The 16,457-nt window shown below is 54.0% G+C and overlaps 2 long non-coding RNA genes across 2 annotated transcripts; one reads left to right on the top strand and one right to left on the bottom strand.

Moving 5' to 3' along the window:
• Positions 1-10,348: 10,348 nt before the first annotated feature.
• Positions 10,349-12,576, bottom strand: LOC113611396 (uncharacterized). Its single transcript, XR_003429450.1, has 2 exons — positions 12,461-12,576; positions 10,349-11,815 (listed from the first exon to the last, which is right to left on the bottom strand). It is a non-coding gene; the product is annotated as an uncharacterized LOC113611396 (long non-coding RNA).
• A 185-nt stretch (positions 12,577-12,761) lies between these two features.
• On the top strand, positions 12,762-13,863 carry LOC113611395 (uncharacterized). Its single transcript, XR_003429449.1, has 2 exons — positions 12,762-12,989; positions 13,543-13,863. It is a non-coding gene; the product is annotated as an uncharacterized LOC113611395 (long non-coding RNA).
• The last annotated feature ends 2,594 nt before the right edge of the window (positions 13,864-16,457 follow it).

Genomic DNA, 16,457 nt, shown 5'->3' with positions numbered 1-16,457 from the left:
CCCTCCTCTGAGGATTAACGTGGTATCAAAGCCCACGACACCACCACCAAGGACATAGGAGCCAGACGGCTTCCCCACCTGGGCCCCTGGAGAGACAGCTCAGCGCCCCACGGCCCAGCAGAGGCTGCAGCCCGCAGCCTGAGACAAAAGCTTCAGGAGGCATCGGGAAGGCCTAGACAGGTGGCTGGGTCCCCTGGGGAGGAATAAAGCTGGTGGGGTTTGCCCTCTGAGACCTCTCCTCGCCCCGCTATGCTCTCCCCCAGCCAGGAGTCTCTGGGGCCCCCAGCGTCTAGGAGGTCTGGCCACAGAGCTGGCAAATGCAGGACCCAGCTCGAGGGGCACGGCAGGCAACCAGGTGGGCACCAGGCAGGTCCCAGCTGGCCCAGCTCCCCAGCCACCTGGCGCCCTCCTCCTTCCAGCCTGAGCCCGAATAGCCATCCACATCCCCCAGAAGCACCTTTGATCCGGCTGGAGACTCTTCAACTGATTCAGCATCTAATCTGCTTCCCATCTGATTTGTGAAGGGCCCTCCACGCCTCTCCTTTCCGCTTGGTGCTTTCCTAATCCCCTGGGCACTGCTTACTTACTGCTCCTTCCTGAGTGCCAGCCAGCTCCTTCTTCCCCTTGACATTCCTGCCCCATCTCCCTCCCACCCTCCCTCCCAGCCATGGCCTTGCCTCACCACAGGGCCCGAGCCTGGCAACCTTGCGTCTGGGCGCATTGCTGGAGCTCACACCACCCATGTGTTCCTGCCTTCCTTCATGTAACCGGCTTTCCTTGAATGCCTCCTCTGTGCCAGCACAGGGCCCGCATCTGTGGTCCTGTCCAAAAACAGCACAACACTGTGGGCTCTCACAGGCCTCCCAGAGCAGTTACGACACTCCACCACCCCCAACCCTGGAGGCCGATGAGATTACACCCACTGTGCAGATGGGAAACCTGAGGCCGGAAGTTGCTCTCAATGGCTCCGTTCACATGCAAGGAGAGCCGGGACGGGAGTTTAGGCCCCTCTGGACGAAACTACAGAAGGCTGTTCTGGTTGGCATTTCATTGTCCGATACTCACACTGACCTGCACCAGGTGGCCCTGTGACAGCTCTGAGCCTTGGGCCCCAGGGAAGCCATACTTTACAGAAGGTGACCCAGGCTCTGACACCGTCCTGGCTTGAAAAGTCCATGCCCATCCCTTCTGGGTACCCTCTGTTCATCTACTGCAGGCACCCCGGGCGGCACCCCGGCTTTGATGCCCTCGTGAAGAGAGATGATTTTGCTCCTGACCAGCGATTGTCTCCAAGCGGGGGTGGGGGGGGGCACTGGAAATGCACGCCTGTCCATCCCTGACCGGCAGAGAGGGCAAGTCCCAGCCCCGAGTCACCCCCAGCCCTCCTCCCACACAGGAACACGGGGGCGTGGCCTGAGCCAGGGCTCTGCAGGCTGGGCTTGGGTTCCTGGGCAGCAGGACCATGGGCAGGACCTGCGGGGCCAAACGCAGGGGCTCTTGTCCAAAAATGATGAAGAGTTTCCAGATAGCTACTGCAGAGCAGAACCAAGTGCGTGCCCTGCAAAACGTCGGGCCAAACTGCACGACTGCTCGCCGTGTCGCCGGCCCTGCGCTGGGTGCTCAGCAGGGCTCCAGGGTCAAGGTGCACAGGACAGTTTGTGGTGTTTAGGGGAAGAGGCGGAACCAGTGCCGTAGCCCCAGCACAGGTGGGAGCAAAGGAGCCACGGAGGCCCAGGGACCGCTGAACTCAGAGAGGCAGGCCTCGTGCTCAGTGGCGGGCAACCTGTTCCATGTGTGGCAGAAGTGGCCCAGTCCCAGCAGGGGCCTTGGAAAGCAGCCAACCCAGTCCCTTCACAGTGTGGGCAGCGGGGACCAAGTGGGGGGACAGCAAACTGCTTGAGGTTGTGTGGCCAGTCAGGGAGGCAGCTGGGGCCTGTGTGGGCTTTGAGTGCCCTGGTCTCAGCCCAGATCAGGCACCTTCTGCCTCCTTGGAATCCAGGAGGAGCAATTTGGGTGTAGAGGGTAAAATGGGTCAGGTCAGCTACCTTGGAGACGCAGCCCAGAGCAGAGAAGGCGTGTGGACTCATGTTTTCAGAACCCAAGTGGGAAATGTTCTCTCTCTTGGCCCTAGATATCCAGTTGTCACTGTCTGTTTACTCAGCTGTCTTCCCACCAGACGGAGGCTGACACGGCAGGTGCTCACTGAGCGCTTGCGGGGTAGATGGAGGGTCAAGTGGGTGGGTGAGTAGGTGAGTGGTGGGTGGGTGGATGGATGGATAGCTGGGATGAGAGGGCAGATAGAAGGATACATGGTACTATAGACTAAATGTGTGCGTTCCAAAATTCATATGTTGAAATCCTAATGCCCCACGCCCCCCACAGGGTGATGGTATGAGGAGGTGGGGGCTTTGGGGTGATGAGGTCATGAGGGTGGAGGCTTCATGGATGGGATTAGTGTCCTTATAGAAGAGACCCCAGAGGGCTCCTTCCCCGCTTCTGCCATGTAAGGACACAGCGAAAAGTCTGCCATCTATGAATCAGAAAGAGGTCCTCATCAGACACTAAGTCTGCCAGCACCTTGATCTTTGACATCCAGCCTCCAGAACTGGGGGGAATAAATAAATTTGTGTTGTTTATAAACCACCCAAGTGTATTGGGTATTTTTATTATAGCAGCCTGAATAGACTAAGAGATGGATGGATGGATGGATGGATGGGTGGGTGGGTGGGTGGATGGGTGGGTGGATGGATGGGTGGGTGGGTGGTGGATGGTTGGGTGGGTGGATGGATGGATGGATGGATGGGTGGATGGATAGATGGATGGATGGGTGGGTGGGTGGGTGGAAGGATGGATGTGGGCAGGCACAAGCTCATCGGTGCAAATGAACTGTTGGGTGGGGACCACACAGTGGGAGGAGAGCCCACAACAGCTGAGGTTCTGGTGATTCCAGGGAGCCAGGGGCTATGGGGGTGCTAAGGGATAGTGAGGGCAGACCTTCTGCTCCTACTCTGGGGATGGGGGGCTGTAGGAAGCAAGGAGCCAAGGGGACCACAGCCAGGCAGGTGGGACGCTGAGCAACAGCGGGAAGGAGGAAGGAGCAGGTAAGATGCTAAAGAACAGCCCCCCCCCACCCCCATCCCCGGACCTGGGTCTCTTTATTCTAGAAAGGCAAGTCATGGCTGGGCTATTCTTTCTAACAGCTTTACTGAGACATAACTCACATACCATACTATTCACCTATTTAAAGTATTTTTAGTATATTCCCAGAGCAGTGTGCCCACCACCACAATCCTTTTTAGAACATTTTAATCAATCCAAAAAGAAACCCTGTACCCATCTGTCATCAGTCCCCATTTATCCCCATCCCCTCCAACCCCAGGAAACCACTAATCTACTCTGTCTCTATAGATTCTCCTATTCTGGGCATTTTGTCCAAATAAAGTCATGCAATAAGTGGTTTTGGTGACTGGCTGTATTCACTCAGCATACTGTTTTCAAGTTTCATCTATGTTGTAGCATGTGTCAATATCAGTACTTCACTGCTTTCTAAACAATATTCTATTTAATATTCTATTTAAACAATATTCTATTGTATCTGCCACATTTCATCCATCCGTCAGCTGATGGACATTGATGTTGTCTGGCTGTTATGAATAGTGCTGCTGTGAACACTCATGTACCAGTATTTGTTTGAGGACCTGTCTTCATTTCTCTTGAGTATCTACCTAGCAGCGGAATTGCTGGATCTTATGGTAACTCTGCTTTTAACCTTTTAAGGAGGAGCCAAGCTCTCTGGTTGCACCCTTTTACATTCCCACCAGCAGCATTGGAGGGTTCCCATTTCTTCCCATCCTCACAGACACTTGGTATTGTCTGTGGTTGAAACTGGAAGGAAGCCAGGAGTAGGTCATCTTGAATGGGTCCCTCCTGCCCAAGAAGATGAAACCACCACCCTGAGCCAGGTGGGGACTCCCTGGAGAGGAGGCTGGGGGAGTCACAGGGGCTCAGCTGGAGGGCTCCTAGCCGGGCCAGCGATTCATGCCGGGGTCCCAATGAGGACAGCCTGGTGACAAAGGCACAGCCACGCAAGGGCTGGTCATGTCTTCCATCCCGCCAAGCTGGAAAAGGGACCTTCAGAGCGGCCAGGAGGGTGGATCCTGGGAGGAAGGAGGGGCCGCAGGGCCATGGAGTAGGAAGGGGCTGTAGATTGGATATGAGACTGCAGTTCTGATTTAAATCCGACCAGAATCTCTACTCCCCGAGAACAAGACTATTTTTAATACGTAGAGGGGACACTAAGGAGGGCTACAGGGACAGACTTCAGGGCAGGAAGGAGGTCCCGCGCAGAGGAGGTCTGAGACTGAAGGTCTTCCAACACTTCAAGTCACCATGTCAAAGCTGGTGTCTGGCCCTTTAAGTCTTAAAGGGCCCCAGCAGTTTTAAACGTGTATGCTGGGGGCACAGGGGAGGGCCCCACCCCTTAATGTCACCATCCACCTGGCAATTTCCAGATGAATCCTGATACCACAAGTGTGAGCTCCAAGGAGTCTGGGGGAACATCTTGCTCAGAGATGAACATGGCTCTGGAAATCTCCTCAAGCTGTGCTTGCAAACTGGTATAGCCACGGGCCCCACAGAGTAAGCGCTTTCTAGACACTCCCTTTGCCATCACATGTGATTGGTTTTGCCCTGCTTCCCCCAGGCCTGTCACATCCTAATTCCCTAACCTTGGTAAGCGAGCCATGAAATACTTCAAAATCGGTTTAACAAAGGTAAGATCTCTACCGTGAAAATGACAAAACGCCATTGAGGAACTTAAATCAAGTCCTGAATCAATGAAGAGAAATGTTCTCTAAGAAGAAGATTTGACTATAACAATTGGCCAGGTCTCCAAGTATTAATATACTTATTCTAGTCCATTCAGAATCCCAGCAAGTTTCTGAGTTTGGGTCTGAGTCATTGCTTTAAAAACTAGACCAAATCTTCATTTTTTAAAAATTGGACCATATGAATCTGATATTTAGGTGGAAAAATCAATCTGCAGAAATTGTCAAAACAACTTCGGAAAGAGACCCTGCAGGGGATTGTAACCAACCAGATTTAAAACTCACTCTGCAGCCACGGTAATTAAACCGTTCCTGCCATGGGACAGACAGAGCAGTGGAAGAAATAAGAGTCCAGAAACCCCTCTAAGTACATATAGGAACTTAAAATATGACAAAGGACAGATTCTTTATTCGAAAGAGTTGAGACAATTGATGATCCATTTGGAAAAAGTCAAAGTTAAATCCCTACCTCACACCATATACAAGAGTAATTTCCAAATGAATCCAAAGTAAAGGAGTTTTTTTAAAACTCTAAACATATGGAAGATCATAGAAGCAAATATTCTTATAACACCACTGTGCAGGAAGTCTTTCTAAGCAAGATAGGAAACCCAGAAGCCATTAAGAAAAAATAAAAGTTGAGTACACAACATACATATTACATACACATACGTACACAACATAAAAAGTCTTACAAGGTTGTGCTTTAGGAAGGCCACTCTGGTGGCAGGTATGGGAGAAGCATTGGGAGAGGATACCAGCTGGAAATTTAGGAGGAGTCCAGGGGGAAGAACGTGCCCTTGGTCCTGAGAGGAGATATCAGAATGAACCAGAGCAGTGGCCAGCAGGGGTGTGAGAGAGATGCCAGGATTACATTAGAGCTTAAATACATATGATAGAAACAAGTGTTATTCCTTGTCTTTTCCCCAGGCAATCCTTGATGCTAGAGAGAACATCATCTCCACTGGATCAGATTCGCTCCCTCCCCTGCCCCAAAAGGGACTTTGGGGTGTGTTTGATGGAGAATGGAGGTGTCAGCTGTCAGGTGAGTCAGGCTGAGTGGAGCCCTTGAGGCTTCAGTCCAGGTAGGTTGATGAATAAAGACCAGGGGGTGGGATGGGCAAGGGATCAAAGACACCGCAGACCACTGCCACCAGGAGAGGACTGCAGGGGCCCCTGGGGGCAGATATAAAGGGGCTCTGCTAAGGAGGGGGCCTCAGGACATGGCTCTCTCTGCACCATCACCCAGCTTTTTTCCTCTCGCAGTGGTTCTCAGGACTGTGCCCCAGACTCACCTGGACGGCTCATTAAGACAGATGGCTAAGCCTGCTCCCCAAGTTTCCTCCTTTGTCAGGATTCTGTTGGCCGCTCTGCTACCCATACCTTTCTGCCTAGATTTTAGAGTCGTTTCCTTGATAGCTGTGAAGCAGTTTTGCTGGCATTTTGATTGGACTCCTGTTGAATCTACAGATCAAGTTGGGAAGAACGGACATCTTGACAATATTGCGTCTTCCAATCCATGAACATGGAACGCCTCTCCACAACCCTCTACCCTGAGTTTCTGATGCAGTAATCAGGAGGGCCTGAGGCTTTGCATTTCTACCTCGTGGCCAGGTGACCCCACTCTGAGAACTACTGTCCTAGGCCCCCGAAGGCCTGCCTGGCTTGGGAGTTGGGGCCGTTCTGAAGACTGGGAACCTTCTGGGCTGTGCCACAGAAGGAGCTGTGGTTCCCATGCAAATCATAGCAGGCCGGTTCTGCTGGGATTTGCATGCTAACAGCTGACTTTTTTAGATTTTTAATCTCCAGCAGATAAACAGTGAGTGCCAGGAATTCACAGGTGTGGAGGTTCAAGGGGACACAGCCACTTGTGGGAAAGGGTTTTTTCTCTAAGTATCCGATTCCTCAATTTCCTGGGTGAATTTCTTGCCTCTTGGGACTCTCCCTTCCCCCCATAAATACCTCCCAGGCAATCTCAGAAAATCAACCCCAGGTCTAAAACTAGCAGGGTGTGGGGGTGGCCTCTGGCTGACCCTAAGGTGAGTCCAGCTGGGTGGCCCGAGGAAGGGACTGAGCAGTCAGAGGAATCCTTGCAGGACAGAACACGATGCTGTGAGCAGAGTGCTGGCACACAGCACACCCCACTTCCCTTCCCAGAGGAGCTGAGGGCCAGCCGAGGAAGGACCAGGCCTTCCAGGTGGAAGGAACAGCCTGGGCGAGACTCAGAGACCAACCCCAGGCCTCCACTGGGTCACGCAGGTGGCTCTCTCAGTGGCCACATTCCTGCCTGCTGTGACTCTGATCCCAGGCACTCACTCAACCCACCGCCTTCCCTTCCTCCCGGACCAGCCCTCCTAGGTGCCCCCTCGCTGACGCCGGCCACGCAGAGCCCCAGTCGGGGATGCTCAGCGACATGATGGCGTGTCCCACGGGGTGGTGGCTCTGGCCCTTCTCCCTGGCTGGCAGGGTTGGAAGGGCGGCCTCAGTCTCCACTGGGGGTCCTGACAGCTCTGCCTGCTTCCCAGGGTCTGCAGGGGCTCAGAGTCCTCATGGGACCAATCCAGAGCCTGCTCTGGAGAAGCAGGGACCCCAAGAGGGAGGGGCCGGTGGCCACGGCTCCAGAATGCAGGGCAATTCACTGCCACTTGTGTTGTGATTGGGCTGGAACAGGGCACACAGAAGGCCAGAACTCTTTCCATGGATCCAGCCCTGTGGGCCCTCAGAGACCACAAGCTAGGCCTCGCGGCCAGCAGAGGGGTCATCCTGGAGACCCCAGGCCCTGAACCCCACACCTTCTCCCTGCATCAGGGCCCTGGTGCCCCAAAGCCCAGGTCCCAACGCTGGGGGTCGAGGGGACCAGCTGAGATGCATGGGGCCCGGTCTGGAGCTGCCGAGGGTCCCACACCAGAAACCGCATGGAGTCTTTCGAAAGTGGCCAAGAACTGCCCTTTGCTGAATGTCCACACGCAGCCAGGGATTGAGTGGCCGAGGGCCTGGGCTTCAAGTGGATGTGGGTTCAAATCCCAGGCATGCCACCCAACAGCTGTGTGGCCCTGGCTTCCTGGGACCTTCCCAGGCTCTGGATAGTAGAGTGAGGACGTCTGTCCCAGGCTGCAGTGATGGTTACAGGTGATGTGGAAGCGCACACCTGCGTCGGGGCCAGGCCTGGAGCAAGTGAACCGGGGATGCGGTCCCCGCTATTTGTGTTCTGGGGTCCTGGGCACCCAGATGGGGAGCATCACAGAGGGGGGCGCTTGGGAAGTACCTGAGAGGCGTGGCTTAGATTTCCTAAAGCCGTGCAAATCCCTCAAAACGGGAATCTCTGGAATCTCCAGTGTGGCTTTGACCTCTCTGTGTTCTGGCCCAAGGCCAGGCGGGTCCATCACAGAGTCCCCAGCACACACGCTGTTCATCAGCGTCTGCAGGTAGTGGGCATTTGCCTCTGAGTGTCCTGCCTGCTTCGTCCCTGTGTCCCCAGCACTCGCTCTCCCCTGGCCTGAGCCTGCAGCCTCTCTGCAGACCCCCTACTTTGCAACCAGGCGTCTGTACAGTCAGCTTGGACTGCCTTTCCAAAGGTCCCATCGACCAGGCAGCTGAACAACAGAAACTTATTGTCTCCCAGTCCTGGAGACTGGAATCCGAGATCCAGGTGTGGGCAGGGCTGGTGCCTCCTGAGACCTCTCTCCTCGTGGTGTAGATGACCCTTTTCCCCCTGTGTCCTCACAGGGTCATCCCTCTGTGTGTGTCTGTGTCTTGATCTCCTCTTCTCATAAGGACACAGGTCCTATGGGATAAAGGCCCTACCCTAGTGACCTCATTTTACCTTAATTATGTCTTTAAAGGCCTTTTTTCCAAATACGATCACATAGTGAAGTGCTGGGGGTTAGGACCTCAACATAGGAAATTGGTGGGACGTAACTTAGCCCATAACATCTGTCTCCAGGAACCTCTGTTAATGTGCACACGTGTACTGGAGTGGAGACCCAGCACCCCCTTGCCCTCACTCACATTAGGTGGAAGTGGGAAGGGACCCAGGACCAGTAGGCTTTGCCCCTTCCCTTCCTTTTTTCTCCAGTAAGCAAAGCCTGGTGTTCCCAGGAGGCCTTGGGGTTGGATGTCCAGTGTTGCTGGTTATACAACCGTCCCCTGTCAGGTCTGGAGCCCAGCCCAGCCAGGTTTGCAGCCAATGAGGCCAGGATCCCAGCAAAAGTGCACCCATGGGTGATGCTACCCACGTTTTCTGGGTAGGATCCCCCCACCCATCCCATGGAGTCTGTGGGTTCCTCTCTGGGCAGCCCACACATCAGGTTGGGAGGGTCTGGCATCCGTGGGCAGAGGGGAGCAGTGTGAGGGTGCAGCTCTCAGGAATGAGGGGGTGTCAGCAGAGGAGACCCAGACAGAGAGCCAGGTGCATCCCTGTCACTGTCCATTGTCTTGCCCTCAAGTGGCCAAAGGCAGCAACTACCAACACCTACTAGTGACAATTTCCCACCCTCGAATGGGATTTGCTTCTTTAAGGTTTATTGATTCTTGTAAAACTATTTGTCCCACACCAAGTGGCCCCAAGGAGTTCACAGCGTTCCTTTATCTCATCTCAGCTGCTACCCTTCCTGCTCTTCTCCTTCCAAATCTCGCTGTCCGTCTCTCTCTCTCTCTCTTTCACACACACACACACACACACACACAGCCAATTTACAAGTCCCTAATTTACTACTGAGTAGGAACAGAAGTTTTAAAATCTGTTACCACTTTGTGTAAAGTAAGAGTCATCAGGCTATGACCGAGGGGCTGCACATAGTGGATGGATCAACACGGAGCCTTTTGTGAAAAACTTGTGCTTTATTTGCTTCCTTCCCACTTCTTGACTGGGGTCGGAACAGCTGATATTCTCCAAGTTAGGGCTTGGTGATTCTCCCAACCCTCCCCGCTCCCTTCGTCTCCTGCTTGCCCCAGCTCCTAGCTAAGCTAAGCTCCACTCTTAGCTCTGAGCTTAACGGGTACTCAATCAGCCCCAATTCGGCTATTAGGACAACCCCCTTACCTCTGGCCATCTTGCCTTGTCCAACCCATACTACACCCCAGAGCAGCGGTCGAATTCTGTCCACAGCAGGAATCAGACCAGGCCCATGTGCTTGAAACCCCCCAGTGGGTCCTACTGCTTGAAGGATAAACTTCAGCTCCTTAGGCTGACTCTCAGTGTTTTTCCTGGTATGATTCTGGTTCCAACTAAGATACTGACACCAATTCTGATGTGCGTGTCGTTCCCTCACACCGAGCAATTCTTAGACGCGAGCTGGGAGTCCTACAGTTCAACTCAGGTCTGACACTACCGACCTGGAGATGATAGCACAGACCCCACAGTTACGGGCTCCGTCCCACAAGAGCCCTTGACCCCACTTCAGATGCCAGTAGCAAATCCAAGTTATCACCTGTGCTTCTGACTATAGTTTGGATGTTCCCACCACCCTTGGGTCCGATTAATTTGTAGAGCAGCTCACAGAACTCAGGGAAACATGCTACTTACTAGATTACAGGTTTATTATAAAAAGATATAACAGGAACAGCCAGATGGAAGAGATGCCCAGGGCGAGGTGTGGGGGAAGGGCGTGGAGCTCCTCCACGTTTCCGAGCACCACTCTCCCCAAATCTGCACGTGTTCACCAACCCGGAAGCTCCTGGAACCCCATCCTTTTGGGGTTTTCTGGAGGGTTCATTGCACCAGCATGACTGGTGAAATCATTAGCTATTGGTGGTGGGTTCAACCTCCAGCCCCTTTCCCCTCCTTGGAGGTGGGACTGAAAGTTTTCACCTCTGTTTGTGTGGTTGGCTCCTCTGACAACCAGCCTCCATCCTTAGGTAATTTCCCAAAACCACCTTATTAACATAACAAAAGACACCTTTATGCTCTCTCCACAGGAAATTCCAAGGGCTTTAGGGGCTCTGGACCAGGAATGGGACAAAGACCGAATATATATTTCTTATTAAAAATCACAATATCGCACCTGGCCAGACCTCAGTTCTGCCTAACCAGCCTCTTCGGGCAACCATGCCCATCTCTGCCCTGGATGCAGAATGCTCTCCAACTTCTCCAGCGTGGAAGACCCTGGCACGTGTGCCCCTGCTAATAGACGGGGCATCACTGTGCACTGTTTCTTGTGCATTGGCGCCCCTCCCAGTGCAAGCCTCTCTCAGTCCATGAGGTTCCAGAGATGCAAAGGATGTTCCCCAGACCAGGGGTTATCAATCCGTGTTTCTTAGCCCCCTGGCTATTGTGGTTTATTTGGAAATGGGCATGTGATCCCAATCAAATCAATCAGAGCCCATCCAGACATTAGAGCCTTCTCAGAGGAAGACAGAAATGAGAAATGAAGAAAGTGAGATTGAGTTCTGATGATATCATTTGAGCCGCTGGATTCAGCCATTCCTGAAGCTGAAATCCCTGGGCTTCTCAACAAATGCATAAGCCACTTACACTCAGAAAGATTCTTCTGACTGACTGGCTCTAGTAACTGGCTATAGAATCTTTCTGAGTGTAAGTCATGATACTCAGAAAGATTCCTGTCCAGTAACAGATACGAAGTGTGAGTACGGCTCCTGTGGTCTTTGGAGAACAAGGGAGGTCGCTCAGTCAAGGGGCAGGCCTCGTGCTTCCAGGAGCCTGGGCACCTATGGTCTGCCCTTCCCCCAGTCATGCCGCACTGACTGGAGAGGACACGGTGCTTCTGGGAACAGTACCCATCAGTAGTGAGCCGAGGTCCATGGTCCCTCCAATGGACTTCCCAGTAAGAGAAGGAACCTCTGGGTGACAGAGTTCACAGACTGACAGATGAGCAGTGCCTGGAAAGGGGGATCTAGACAGCGTGGCACTGTGATCCACCCAAAACCATGCCAGCACAGGAGTTAGGCTGGTCCACACTGTGATCACGGCCAGCTCCCTCCGTCAGCTTGGTTCAAGTCACCTCCCTGCCCAGGCACCGTTTCCCTCGTCTCTAAAAGAAGATTGGATCTTACCATGTGTGGCAGGGACCACATTCTACACCCGGCAGGATCCCATTCACACCCCTCCCTCCCAGAGTCTCGCTGCACTTCCAGGGAGCAGGGAGGGCAGAGTGCCCAGGAGTAGCTCTGGATAATAAGTGAGTCGAAGTACCAAGTCACTTCCAGGCTGAGGCTGTGAAGAGCCCCGTGTGCCCATCCTCCCACAGAACGCTGAGATGAAACAGCCTGGATACAGACTCACCACAGGGAGGACAGATGCCCTGAGAAGTTGCCCCCTTCTCTTTGGATTCTGTGTGAGAGAAAATCAAACCTTTGTGGCATGAAGCCTTTGAGATTTGGAGGCCTATTTGTTATCGCAACAAAACCTAGCTTCTCCTGACTAACACAGAAGAGCCGGGGCGCACACACTGTCACCAAGAGACTGGCTCCCGGACAGACATTACTAATCCATCAGGGCGCCCTTTCCTCCCCCAGCTCAGCACGTGCACAGGCAGCCCATACCAATGGATCTACGGACCGTGAGATGTGACAAGATCCCCCGAGCTCATACATTGCCCCTCGGGTAGTTGAATCATTTGATTGCCCCCCTTTTGGGCACAAATGGTGGGACTTGGGAGGCTCTGACGCCTTCCTACCGGTCTGTGTTCCGTGCTTGTCAAAGTGTTCCTTCCTCCTTGCCTGCTCTCCAAGGGGTGCCGAGCTGGGGCGGCCACCCCCAGCCCCTTCCTGCTGCCATTCCCCCATCGCCAGCTCCGGCAGTGATTCCAGCATCGGTGACATTCTTCTCCCCCTCTGAGCTGCTACATGCAGAGCCAAGTCAGAGCTTGCTGCTCTGAAGACACTGGGTGAGCTGGGCTGCCCCGAGTTCTCATTCTTCGTCAGGGTGTGCCTGGCCTCAGACTCAGAAAAGACAATTCACTTTCGGTGGGACCCCTTCCAGAAGGAGTGCTGGAGCTGGAACAGGAGCACGGTCCCGGGGGTCAGCTCCCGCCCTGCGTCTGAGATGAGGGAAGGGCAGTCCCGGGACACGGGCTCCAAGCGGACGAACAGAGCGAACACAACTGTTGACAATGGGGCTTTGATCTGCCTAATGTCACAAGACAGCCGGGGACAAACGCCAGGCCCTGGGTGACTCCCGGTTCCCACAGGAGATGCCCTGTGCAGGTATTCACACGGGGAAATTCTTGGCAGGACTGGGCCCTGGGTCTGTGCCCATCACAGACACAGCGCGGCAATTAGGTTGTGGAAAATGGTGGGCGAGGCTCGTTTGGCCAAGGCTGCAGCCTCCGGCTTGAAGGTAGCATCAGAGGGAGAGAAGGAGGGAGGGAGGGAGGGAGGCCAACCCCGGTGGGAGTGGGTGCCTGGCTGGTGTGAACGAGGGTGAGCTCGAGGAATTCCTGTGGTTGGGGCAGCCAGCAGGCACAGAGGCCGGGCTGGCGCCCTTGACAATACACGCTCTGTCCCCAGCTGTTGGTGACCTTCGCCAAAGCGCTTGGTGAATGGGCCATGCCGCTCCCAGGTGTGTCCAAGCCGCCAGCGCTGGAAACACATGAAGAGGCCAGAGCGTTCACAGGATGTGTTGTAACTCGGGTGCCCACAAGGGCCGCCCTGGGGCTCGAGCCAGGCTGGCGGGGCCGTCCTCCGGGCTGTCAGGACGCATTATCCCCACCCGAGCTCCAGAACAATGGCCTCACCTGTACCTCGCTCTCATCCCAAGGTGCATGAAACGGCCCACGCCTCCTGCCAGCAGCTCTGGGTTCCCGGCCTGCTGCCCTGGGAAGGAAGCGGCAGGAAGAGCCCGGAGCCCAGAGAGACAGCGGCTGGAGGGACAAGGCTTCCTGAGAGCTTCCTGCTCTAGCCTCCCGATCACTCACTTCCAAGAAGAGTCCTGCGTGGATCACTGACCTCAGGCCCATGAGGGACAAAATCCCCATCAACTTCTGTGTCCTCTGTCTTGGCCTCTGGGCGCCGTGATACCAGCCGCGTGACGGTGAAGACACAGTTATGTATTAATAAACACCACGACGCACTTGCTGGAGGCTGTCTCGCGTCACCCACAAACTCGTTCATTTAATCCACGAGACCACCCCACGGGCAGCTGCCGCCAGCACCGCCTGCGTCTCACATTTGGGGAAACTGGGGCCCCAGCTGGTAATGGGCAGCCTCGCCTGTGAAGCTGGGTGCCTGGCGTCCGTGTCCGTGACTGTGGCCACCTCACTGCTCTGATTGTCACCTCCAAACTCAGGGCCCTTTGGTGACGCCTAGAAGGGATTCCCTGACCGCACTTTTCCTGTTCACGACCTTCCCACCGCCCACCCCACTGGGGCAGGGACCCCCACACCCAGGCCAGGTGATGGTTTCTTGAATCAGTAAGAAAAGCAACTGGATGAAACAGGCACCGTTTCTTGAGCTCCTCCCCAGGCCAGGCACGTCCCAAACGCTTCCCATTCCCAACATCCCAACGTGGGGATGCAAGATCACCATCCCCCTTTTACAGATGAGGAAACTGAGGGTCCTCGGTAGCTGGCCGAGGACCCCCCAGCTCATCGGTGGGGTGATGGACTTCCGCCTCTAGCCTGGATGAAGGGGGGCGGGGGTAGGAAAGACGGGAGAAGGGATGCTGGTTCACTCGCAGGCAAAGCCTCCAGCGTGTGCTCCATCGCGGTAAAGATATATCCTGTCCCTGCCTGGGATGACCCGCGGCAGCCGTGCCCCCAGGACGCCCACTTCTGGGACATCAAGGTCGGCGCTGCGCTCTTGATGCTTTGAGTCTGGCCAGTTTCGGGGTTTTGATGACCCCACTGGGAAGTCTTAACAGCAGGTGGCATTTCCGGTCCCGTGGGAGTGTTCTCAGAGGTGCTGAGGGGTAAACAATGACCACGGAGGAGGAACCCCAGCCCTGCTCAAAGCTGTCGTGTGCAGATGGACGTGACCCTATGCGTCCTTAGGGGTAAAATATTTAGATACTAGAGAGCCCGCTCGCATGTCAACAACAGCCCCTTTGTCCCAGGCGGAGGAGGCAAGGGATGGATGGGAATTTGCATTTTTGAACTCATCCTCTGATTCTATGGACGGCCGAGACTACCTGGCACTTGGAGCCCCCCGCGTCTGGGCGACCCGGTGCAGGCGGGCGTCTGTGTGCCGGGCACTGAGCCAACGTGGGAGCCCCGGGAACGGAATAATGAAGAATTAATTTACCCAGCAGGGCCCTTTCAGTGTCTGGGAAGCTCTCGCACCTTCTCGGAGGGGGCAGACGTGTTTCCTTGGGAGGAATGCCGTTACACAATCGGTCTGTCAAGAGGCCGCATTAAGAATCCAGGCGAGGTTGCTTCAGCTGCGGCCGGTTCCTTTGATTCACACACTCCCCACGGGCAGACCCAGACCCCTGGTTCCCTGCTGTCTTGAGAAGGAACGAACCACCCGCAAGGGACCCCACACAGGAGCCAGAGAAAACACGGTGGGAATGCACCATCCCCCGACAGGCAGAGAGCTTATAACCTGAGTCCCCTGGAGCCCACAGATACCTGCTCGGCAGATCTAACACCCATTGCGCAGATGGGCACACTGAGGAGCACACAGCTCCTTGACCACCAAGGAGCAGCGCAGTGATGACCAAGCCCACAGGACACATGCAGCGTATCTCACAGTACAGGTGGGGACATGGTGGGGGGCTGGAGGGGCAGCTGATATGCCAACACCGGAAAATAAGAAAATAAAAGATCAACGTAGAGAACAAACTTATGGTTATCACAGGGGGAAGCCGGGGTGGGATGAACTGGGAGATTGGGACTGACACATATATACTACTACGTGTAAAATAGATAACTAATGAGAACCTCCTGTATAGCACAAGGAACTCTACCCAATGCTCTGTGGTGACCTAAATGGGAAAGAAATCCAAAAAAGAGGGGATATATGTATACATATAGGTGATTCACTTTGCTGTACAGCAGAAACTAACTATACTACAATAAAAATCAATTTTAAAAAGATCAACCAGCTACAAAAATGGGAAGGAAAGGGAACCCAGTGGGCTGTTCATAGGTTGAAGGAGGGTGTTGCAAGCTCACCAGGCTGGGGACCCTTTGAAGAGCCCAAGGGCTCAATCCAGCTCCCCCGTCAAATCACCGGAGGCTCTATAAAAGGATTCCCGTATTATTCGATGATAAAAAGAAACGATCCAGGTATTTAGAGTAATCAAAATCCTGAAGACAGGAGGTAGGATGGTGGGTGCCTGGGGCTGGAGGAGGGGAGGATGGGGAGTTAATATTTCCCGGGGACAGTTTCCAATTCACAAGAAGGAAAGTGTAATGGGGATGGCTGGCAGGGATGGCTGCAGAAGGTATTTCATGAAACTAAGGCCACTGAACTGTATACTTAAAAAAGGTAAGATGGTAAATTTTGTGTTATGTGTATTTTAACACAATGAAAACAGAGGACGGAGAAAAATGCTTCTCTATGTATAAAATCATCTTCAGAAGGATGTTCTTTCAAGAAGTGTTCACATCAGTTACCTCCGAGGAAGAGAAGCAGGTGCCTGGGGGAGGGGATTAAGAGGGGGACTCTGGTACCTTTTGAATATTGAACCACACGAATGCATGGCAGTCACAAAAATATCATTCATTTTTTTAA

The sequence above is a fragment of the Aethalodelphis obliquidens genome, unplaced genomic scaffold (assembly GCF_003676395.1).
Source record: "Aethalodelphis obliquidens isolate GAN/ISIS:26980383/991018 unplaced genomic scaffold, ASM367639v1 scaffold69, whole genome shotgun sequence".
Lineage (NCBI taxonomy): Eukaryota > Metazoa > Chordata > Mammalia > Artiodactyla > Delphinidae > Aethalodelphis > Aethalodelphis obliquidens.
Note: the sequence above shows the minus strand (reverse complement) of the source record. Positions and strands in the feature narration are given on the sequence as shown.